Genomic DNA, 11,201 nt, shown 5'->3' with positions numbered 1-11,201 from the left:
GTTTCCAAGAATCCACTGGAAGAATTTGAAATTTTGATATCAAGGAAATCAATGGTGGATTGACTGTATTTACAGGAGAGTTTGATGTTTAGTTTGTTATTGTTCAAAATCCCAACAAAATCGAGGAGGTCCCGTTCCGAGCCCTACCATATCATGAGTATGTCATCGATATAGCGAGCCCAGAAAAGGACCCCCTCGATGTACGCTATGGGCTTGGTGAAAAAGATTTCCCGCTCCCACATGCCCATGAAAAGATTAGCATATGCAGATGCGAAGGCCGCACCCATTGCGGTCCCCTGCTGTTGTAAGTAAATGCTCTGCTTGCAGATAAAGAAATTATGCTCTAGAGCAAATTTCAACAGCGAAAGCAGGAATTCAATGAAATCAGGACAATGTTGGGACATGGACAAAAAGGTTTTGGCGGCCAATATTCCATCATGATGTTGAATAGAAGTATATAAGGCTTCCATATCCATGGTAACCAACCACATATCCCTATCAAGTGGTATGCCATCAATTTTTTTCAGTATGTCCCCTGAATCTTTCACATAGGGAGATCAGATACTAAGGGCTTCAAGTGGAAATCTAAAAATTTGGAGACAGTTTCACATAAATTCTCGTTACCCGACACAATCGGGCGTCCGGGTGGTACTAAAGGCCCTGTCACACTAAGCGAGATCGCTAGCGAGATCGCTGCTGAGTCACTACAACTGTGACGTTATAGCGATCTTACCAGCGAGATCGCTGTGTGTGACAGTGCCCAGCGACCAGCCCCCCTGCCGGGTATCGCTGATCGTGCCCGAAATGTCTGGACATTTCTTTGGTCGCTCATGTCCCGCTGAGTCGCTTGTATCGTCACGTTTGACACCTAGCCTAACGACCTCGTTAGCGACTCAGAAGCAAGACAAGGCGGGGATTAGCGTTCCCGTTTCCACGCCTACCTCGGCTCCGATTGGTGGTCACTACAGCGTCCTGATTGGCGGGCTTCCTTTTAAAAGAAGCTAACAAAGTAGCGCTTCAGCTCTTTGTTCCTGACCCGGGTGTGTCCAACGGCTGTGACTCCATTTTGGATCATCTGCTTTTCCATCTTCGTTGCTTCTCTAGCCAGTTAATGGTAGGTATTTTTTGAATGAAATGGAGTGCTAGTACGTCACCTTCTTTTAAATGCACGGCCAATCAGGACGCGGTAGCGTCCACCATTCAGAGCTGAGAGGGCGTGAGAAAGGGAGCGCAATCCACGCCTGTGTAAATACAGCGTCACACAGTACATCCCTCGAGGTGTGAATCGTCAATGGAACATGCAATGTGACAGGGTCCCAACGACCACCGACATCGTTACAAAGGTCGCTATGACACGCTAGATCGTTGCTCCGTTGTTGGGTAGATTGGACTGTCTGACATCTGAATAGCGACCACATAGCGATGCGGCAACGATCCCTGTCGTGTCGTATCGCTGTCGGGATCGTTATAGCGTCGCTAGGTGTGATGGGACCTTAAGGCATTTTTATGTATTTTTGGTATAAAATAAATACATGCCATTTTAGGGTAAAGCGGAATTAGATGGTCTCTAAGGTCTTTTGTAATGAGGCCATCATCAAAAGCTCGATCAAGAATTTCTTGCAATTCACCCTTAAATCTTAAAGTGGGATTGAATGTCAACTTTTTATAGCAAACCTCTTTCCTTAACTGCCGAAAGGCCTCCTTTTCATACATGTGAACTGGCCATATCACCACATTGCCCCCTTTGTCGGCTTGTTTTATGACAACATCCCTAAGATTTTTCAACTCCCGTAAAGCTTTTCTTTGTGAAAAGGATAAATTGTCCCTGGAACCTGACAATTGTAGTTTCTCAAAATCCTTGGTGACAAGCTTAACAAAAAGCTCAATATGGGGGTACAAATTAAGGGGGGGAAATTTCTTGGGGATGGGAGGGCGAAATTGGTCATTACCTGAGGTAGATGTGGTATGTTGATTGTCCTCTAATTCTTCAAGTATGGAAATGGCACGTAGTTCATCCTCAGTCCATATTTCTCCTGCCTTAGGTTTATCATGTAGCTTCTTAAGAATTAGTTTGCGAGCGAAGACCTGGAGGTCTTTGGTGGCTAGGAATGGGTCAAAAGGAGAAGAGGGTGAAAAAGATAGACCTAGTCTAAGTACTTCCAATTGAGTGGGAGTTAAATTGATGGAGGATAAATTAATTACCTGCATCTTAGTAGAAGATTGAATAGGTCGTTCATGTGATTTCTTGGGAGTTTGTCCTTTTTTAGGATCATTTTTTCTCAAATTATAGGTGCGCTGATATGCGCCACTACTTTCCCTTGAAGATATGGAGGAAGAGCGGGATGTGGATCGTTCACGCATTCCACCAGAAGGCCATTTATATATAGTACCGTTGTTAAAATCTTTCAAATCCCTTTGAAATTTCCTAGCCTTTACTTCCTTAACATCCCTTTCCCAAATCAGAAATTGATTATCCAAGTCCTTATTAAGAGCTTCAATTTCTGAGGAGGTGGAATTTTCTAAAAGCTTTTGGCGTGTACAGTCTATGTCAGTATCCAATTTTTCAAGTGTTTTCTTATTGTTGCCAGTGAGAAGCTCTATCAGTGATTTGGAGCAAGTGGTGCAGGCCTCCTCCCATCTTGTTCTGAATAAAGGGTCATCAATGGAGAAAGATGGCATAATGCGGATGCGGAGTCCTCTCGGTATCAAATTCTTCGCCAAGTAGGTCTCCAAAGAGGCTTTATTTCACCACGTCCTAGTTCTTTTTTTAAGATAAAATTTCAATGTATTTTTTAGCTCTGTTTTTTGACTACTTTCGTTAGTTCCTGGTAATGTAGTGTCCCCACAAAACACAGTATCAACGCAAGAGAGCCAATTTTTATCTCTCGCTTTATAATCCATTCTGGCAATATTAACTGTAAAAAATACACCAATTTCACCAAGCCCATAGCGTACAACGAGGGGGTCCTTTTCTGGGCTCGCTATATCGATGACATACTCATGATATGGCAGGGCTCGGAAAGGGACCTCCTCGATTTTGTTGGGATTTTGAACAATAACAAACTAAACATCAAACTCTCCTGTAAATACAGTCAATCCACCATTGATTTCCTTGATATCAAAATTTCAAATTCTTCCAGTGGATTCTTGGAAACCACCATTTTCCGTAAGGAAACTGCTGTCAATTCGTTGTTACACGCAACATCTTCTCATCCTCAATCGCTTATTAAAAGCATACCTAAGGGCCAATTTCTTAGGGCAAAACGGATTTGCTCCAACAAGGAAAACTTTGATGAACAAGCGAATGATCTATTTCATAGGTTCCAAGAAAGGGGATACTCACGCAGATGTATTAAGAAAGGCCTGCAAGCAGCTGAAAAAACTGATCGCAATATGCTTTTGAAACCGCAATCTAAACCCAATCAGGAATCCAAGGTAAGGTTTATTACCACTTACAATACCAATTGGTATGGTATGCAGAATATTCTAAGGAAATTTTGGCCCATTTTGCAGGAGGATGTTGGTTTGGCCAAACATTTATTTGACTACCCTTCTATCACATATAGGAAATCTCCTACTCTTAAAGATCACATCGTTCGCAGCTATTATCCTGGACCCCTACTTGAAAGAGCCTTTGGATCCAAGGGCCCTATTTGGGGTTTCTTTCCCTGCGGGGACTGTATTGCTTGTCCCAACAGGATACGGACCTCCGCCTTCCACTCCAGTGATAGTAAGGTTTTTTCAATCACGCAACACATCACTTGTAACTCCATAGGAGTAGTTTACTACGCCTATTGTCCCTGTTCTAAGATTTACATAGGTTTGACATCAAGGCCCTTGAAAACTAGAATCAGGGAACATTATCGCGACATTACTAATACTATGGATACTGAAGATATAACTCCCCTAAAGCCCATACCGTGTCACTCTAAACAGATCCATAAGTGTGATGCTAGCCTACTGAAGGCTTTTGGAATTGATCAAATACATATTGATACCAAAGGTGGTAATTGGAGGAAGGCGTTGGCGCAATTGGAGGCACGATGGATCTCCAAAGTAAGATCACTTCAACCCAATGGTTTTAATGAGGTCATTAGTTTCGCACCTTTCCTATAGCTGTTCTTTTCTTTTAATTTTGTTTTTATTGTGTTACTAATATTTTTTATTTTATTTTTAGATGGGTTCCTATCCTATTTTTAAGGTGCTGTTTCTTTTTCCCTTATTTTCAAGCTTGAATCCACATCTATATCGATATATCCTGCTTCTGGCTGCCTTTTAGAAGATTTTTATCATACGGTCATCTAATCCCTTCATGGACTCTAATCACCATTTTTTTCTTTATTATTTTTTCTCATATGCTTAATATATATGGGAAGCCTATATATTGGTCTTCCATATATTTATAGTATCAATATTTTTATTGCACTTTATATACACATTTTTAATGTATACTTACTCATATGTAATTATTTCATATGATTGCACTGTATCCCTATGACTAATGTTGCACTTTCTTAATATGATAAACATTTTATATACACTTTGCATATTTATTATATGTGCATTTATCTCCTTCATCCTTTTTACCCAGAATCACACACTTTCCCTTTCCATATCTTCCCATTATTAGCAGCTTGTATTGCTTTGCTTCCCATGTAGCCCCTGTGATGTCATGGTGACGCTCCACTCTTGGCAGCAGGATGCGCTCCGTCGGCTTCCCGGCCTGACCGTCACCATGGTGACGCGTCTCCATGTGGCCGCTTCCTCTTCCCTGTTCTGACGCGTCGAGCGGAGGAGAGGCGCGGCATCTCATGACGCTAACCTATGATGATCATGGCCCGGGCCGCCCACCGGAAGCGCCGCTTAATGCTTGTCATTTCACATTTTTTCACCATATAAAAAGGCAATTAAACAGCTCCTCCATGCGCCCCTCGAAAAAGCTGCCGCGAAACGCGCATCGGGGTCCTTCCAACTGCATCCTGAGGTAACATGCACTGACTTTTCATCTTTTTTCACTTGCACAAAAATAAAAAAATTTTTTTAGGGTTAGCTGCTGCTAGCTGCTATGCAGCTTCCCATTCATTCACACCCATTTTATGCTAAGTGATTTGTTTATAGTACTATACTTCTGTATAATGCCTAAGGAGGTTTCATTATTTACTTGTTACTTCTGTATGCTAATTGCATCATACTTTAACTTCTACTATCTATATTTGCACATTTGTGCTTTCACTTCTTACTGATTAAGGAATGCACTGATTGTTATTTGAATAATTATCATGCACCATATTTTCTCCTTGGCATTGTTCTCAGCATTTTTTTGTACACGCATTTTTTGTACATTTCTGTGCAGAGAACCCCTGATGTGGTAATATCATTTGTAGTGCCCTCACTTTTAACCATTGTATTGATTTGTACATCTACCCTTTTAATCATGTTTCAATAAAGATCATTATATTTTAGGCATGGCTTCTTTTTTCTTTTTGGATGTTTCATTATTGAAGATTATATATATATATATATATATATATATATATATATATATATATATATATATATATATATATATATATGTGTGTGTCAGTGTCTAGCTGCAGCAATGAGACTCATGGGTCTTTCCCACCTGGTAATCAAGTACCTGCACGGACTGGATTAGGAGTAGATCCTTCAATAAGAGAACAAAGAGGAAATCCAGAACTCAGCAAACCAGGGTTGGAGTAAAATGATGCTTTTCTTTATTTCTTCAATAAGGTATAAAAACGACCCACAAGGATCAGAAACCAGAGTGCATGGCAGAAACAAGCGCAAATGGGACTACGCGTTTCGGCGGCCTAATCTGCTTTCTTCACGGTCCAAACCTAATCTGCTCCTTGTATGTGGGGAGCAGATTAGGTTTGGACCGTGAAGAAGGCGGATTAGGCCGCCGAAACGCGTAGTCCCATTTGCGCTTATTTCTGCCATGTACTCTGGTTTCTGATCCTTGTGGGTCGTTTTTATACCTTATTGAAGAAATAAAGAAAAGCATCATTTTACTCCAACCCTGGTTTGCTGAGTTCTTGCTGGATTTCCTTTTTGTTTATATATATATATATATATATATATATATATATAAAAAGCTGTGTATAGCCCCGCCTTCTCCGCATAGCCACATTCACTATAATAGCCCACATCATCCCGTCAGCCAGAGCTACCGGACTACTACCCCTAATATCCTACATCGTCCCGTCAGCCATAGCCAATGGACAACTACCACTAATATCCCACATCATCCCATCACAGCCGCCGAACTATTACCCCTAATATCCGACATCATACCGTCAGCCAGAGCCACCGGACTATTACCCCTAATATCCCACATCATCCCATCAGCCAGAGCCACCGGACTATTACCCCTAATATCCCACATCATCCCGTTAGCCATAGCCACCGGACAACTACCACTAATATCCAACATCATCCCGTCAGCCTAGGGTCAGAACCAGAGCGCTGAGTGGAATGGCCCTAACTTCCATACTGGGGATCCCTTTAAGAGGCCTGGCATTAGAACCAGGACGCTGAGTGGATTTGCCCTGACTTACTTACCAATGATCCCTTTAATAGAAGCCTGCGGTGGTAAGAATCAGGGTGCTGAGGGATTTACCCCAACTTCCATACCGAAGATCCCTTTAAGAGAGGACTGGGGTCAGTATCAAAGCGCAGAGTGGATTTGCCCTGACTTCCATACTGGGGATCCCTTTAAGAGGGGCCTGAGGGCAGAACCAGAGTGCTGAGTAGAATTGCCCTAAATTCCATACCAATGATCCCTTTAAGAGGGGCCTGGGGTCAAAACCAAAGCTCTGGATGGATTTGCCCTGACTTCCATACCAATGATCCCTTTAATAGAGGCCTGGGGTGAGAATCAGAGCGCTGAGGGATTTACTATAACTTCCATACAGGAGATCGATTTAAGAGAGCCTGGGGTCAGTACCAGAGCATTTGAAGGCAATTGCCCTGACTTCCATACCGGGGATCCCTTTAAGAGAGCCTGTGGGCAGAACCAGATCGCTGAGTGGAATTGCCCTAACTTCCATACTGGGGATCCCTTTAAGAGGGCCCTTGGGTCAGAACCACAGCACTGAGTGGAACGGTCCTAACTTCCATACCGGGGATCCTTGTAAGAGAGGCCTGGGGTCAAAATCAAAGCGCTGGATGGATTTGCCCTGACTTCCATGCCAATGATCCATTTAAGAGAAGCCTGGAGTCAGAATCAGAGCGCTGAGTGGAATTGCCCTGACTTCCATACTGGGGATCCCTTTAAGAGGGCCTGAGGTCAGTACCAAAACAGAGTGGATTTGCCCTCACTTCCGTACCAGGGATCCCTTTAACAGGGGCCTGGGGTCAGAATCAGAGTGCTTAGTGGAATTGCCCTAACTTAAATACCAATGATCCCTTTAAGCTGTAACCCCCCAACCTACTGTCTCCTTCCCCACCATCCTGTAGCATGTAAGCCCGAAAGGGCAGGGTCCTCTCCCCTCTCTATATCAGTCTGTGATTGTTAGTTTGTTTGCTGTGATATCTGTAATCTGTATGTAACCCCTTCTAATGTACAGCACCATGGAACCAATGATGCTATATAAATAATAATAATAATAATAATAATAATAATAAGTCAGAACCACAGCGCTGAGTGGAATGGTCCTATTTCCATAATGGGGATCCCTTTAAGAGAGGCCTGGGGTCAAAACCAAAGCGCTGGATGGATTTGCCCTAACTTCCATACCAATGATCCCTTTAAGAGAGGCCTGGGGTCAGTATCAGAGCGCTGAGGGATTTGCCCTAACTTCCATATCGGAGATCCCTTTAAGAGGGAAGATGTGTGATGGGTATATGGGCAGGGGGATTCATTTCTGTCATGTGCTCTCTGCTGCTTTCTGGGGGGCAGACAATGGCTGGGAGCTTATGTTCCCGGGGATGCTGCATTTCTCCCACCCCATCAGTGTCTGTTGATGTGTTGTCGAGTTGGGAAAACTGTTGCTCATAGCAACCAATCACAGCTCAGCTTCTTTTAAACATCTCTGGTGAAATGAAAGATGCTTAGTGATTGGTTGGTGACACACATACACAAATTCAATTTTAGATATAGAGATATAGAGAGAGAAATGATAACAAAAGTCAGCTGTTCACACTCACCGGAGGACAAGCGGTGTGCAGTTGGGCGTGTGCGTACATGACATAAGGCAGGAGCTGCGATGAGGTGAAAAAACATGGAGGTGACATGCAGAGGTATTTTTACCAATTTTGATATGAACAGTATTATGGCATGCATAAATTCAGGATGGGATTAAAGGGCCATAATGAATTCTGGTCCACACATCTGTGCTGTACCATTTTGTCACATTATGGATTAATTATCTTAGAGACGTGTAGCAATTATACTTTTGCTATCCTGCATTGAATCAGGATATATGCTCATTTTGTTAGAAATGCCTACCAGTAGCACCATAATGTATTGTATTACAGATAGGGTGATATATGATCCTTGTTCTTCGGGCCTTAAAAATTCACTATAAAATCTATATCATGGAATGAATGAGCTATATAATCTATATATCGCCCTTAATATGCCTATTAAATATGTGCAGTCCAATGAAAGAACTGTATAAAGTTCATATCTATTATGAATATATTGTACAGGTACATACGACTATTTGACATACATTCACTCGATATGTGATCAAGAGCATTTTATTCCGGAAGACTGACATATATACAGGGTGGGCCATTTATATGGATACTCCTTGGTGGGCCATGTATATGGATATGCCTAAATAAAATGGGAATGGTTGGTGATATCAACTTCCAGTTTGTGGCACATGAGTATATGGGAGGGGGGAAAACTTTTCTAGATGGGGGGTAACCATGGCGGCCATTTTGAAGTTGGCCATTTTGGATCTAACTTTATAAATGGCCCACCTTGTATATATAATGCCATACTGATAAATGACTTACTGAATTAAACCAACGTTGGGTAAGAACTTATAATCAAGGGATTCATGTAAGAATCCATTTGATATTATACACTACTTGACCCAATTCCACCTATAAATTCGTCTAGTTGAATACCATGTGCTGGTTGTCCGATCCATCTGTCAATCATGACAGGATGTATAAATTTCGGCGAAAGCGGCCGACCCTGCACTTAGAAAAAGTCGGTTTACCGGCGAAACACACGTCAGGGACACGTGTCCTGGTGTTAGTGATTATGTAGGAAAGCCAGAATTGACCGACATAGGGTAATTAAGCATAGTGCAGGATTACAGAGCATACAGTTAGGTCCATATATATTTGGACAGAGAACATTTTTCTAATTTTGGTTCTAGACTTTACCACAATGAATTTTAAACAAAACAATTCAGATGCAGTTGAAGTTCAGACTTTCAGCTTTCATTTGAGGGTATTCACATTAAAATTGGATGAAGAGTTTAGGAGTTACAGCTCCTTAACATGTGCCACCCTGTTTTTAAAGGGACCAAAAGTAATTGGACAATTGACTTCAAGGCTATTTCATGGACAGGTGTGGGCAATCCCTTCGTTAAATTCTCAATTAAGCAGATAAAAGGCCTGGAGTTGATTTGAGGTGTGGTGCATGCATTTGGAAGGTTTTGCTGTGAAGGAAACATGCGGTCAAAGGAGCTCTCCATGCAGGTGAAACAAGCCATCCTTAAGCTGCAAAAACGGGAAAAACCCATCCAAGAAATTGCTACAACATTAGGAGTGGCAAAATCTACAGTTTGTTACATCCTGAGAAAGAAAGAAAGCACTGGTGAACTCATCAATGCAAAAAGACCTGGGCGCCCACAGAAGACAACAGTGGTGGATGATCGCAGAATAATCTCCATGGTGAAGAGAAACCCCTTCACAACAGCCAACCAAGTGAACAACACTCTCAAGGAGGTAGGCGTATCAATATCCAAATCTACCATAAAGAGAAGACTGCATGAAAGTAAATACAGAGGGTTCACTGCATGTGCAAGCCACTCATAAGCATCAAGAATCAAAAGGCTAGACTGGACTTTGCTAAAAAAAAAAAAAACATCTAAAAAAGCCAGCACAGTTCTGGAAGAACATTCTTTGGACAGATGAAACCAAGATCAACCTCTACCAGAATGATGGAAAGAGAAAAGTATGGCGAAGGTGTGGTACAGCTCATGATCCATAGCATACCACATACAAACAGCAACTGAAAACCATCACAGTGAAGGCCTGGCAGAGCATCAAAAAGGAGGAAACACAGCGTCTGGTGATGTCCATGAGTTCAAGACTTCAGGCAGTCATTGCCAACAAAGGGTTTTCAACCAAGTACTAGAAATGAACATTTTATTTAATCTGTCCAATTACTTTTGGTCCCTTTAAAAACAGGGTGGCACATGTTAAGGAGATGAAACTCCCAAACCCTTCATCCAATTTTAATGTGAATACCCTCAAATGAAAGCTGAAAGTCTGAACTTCAACTGCATCTGAATTGGTTTGTTTAAAATTCATTGTGGTAATGTCTAGAACCAAAATTAGAAAAATGTTGTCGCTGTCCAAATATATATGGACCTAACTGTACATTAGCCTGCCTCAAACTGTGACAACCTGCCTATTCACCATCGTGAGGTGGGGATATCACGCTCCAACACATTAGCATGTTATTACCTCCGCCACTTGTGCTCCTACCATACATGGTAGCGGCGCATTCCAAATGGTGGTGCGCCGCTCATAGCAGCACTTGATGTGGTAACGTTTCTGCTATCACCAACATTTTTCCATGGAGAAATTTCGGTCACAACTGAAATGTTGTCATACCACATCATGGGCTAATAAAGTCCACTTTGTTTTCATAACTTTTTGGAGTGAGTGATGCCTGCCTTTTTTATTGCTATTACTACTTCAAATAGATATTTGTTTGGTGTGGGCCTTGCACCTATGGTGCTGTTCCAATTTTTTGCTATATAGATAACTAACTTGAGATAACAGAGAGAATTACTGTATGTTAAAGATGATCTTAAAAACAAATTAAATGAAGATAATAATACCAAAGAATTTGTGTTTGCAATAATTTTCAGGAAGAAACTGAGTATTATCTGACAAAATTGCAGGGGTGTCAATACTTTTGGCCACAACTGTATGACTGCATGTTATGCCTATGAAGGAAAGTCTGTCTCTGCTGCTCTGGATGC

Source organism: Dendrobates tinctorius, unplaced genomic scaffold (genome assembly GCF_039654945.1).
Source record: "Dendrobates tinctorius isolate UK_male_01 unplaced genomic scaffold, ASM3965494v1 ptg000045l, whole genome shotgun sequence".
In the NCBI taxonomy this organism is placed as follows: Eukaryota; Metazoa; Chordata; class Amphibia; order Anura; family Dendrobatidae; genus Dendrobates; species Dendrobates tinctorius.
Note: the sequence above shows the minus strand (reverse complement) of the source record.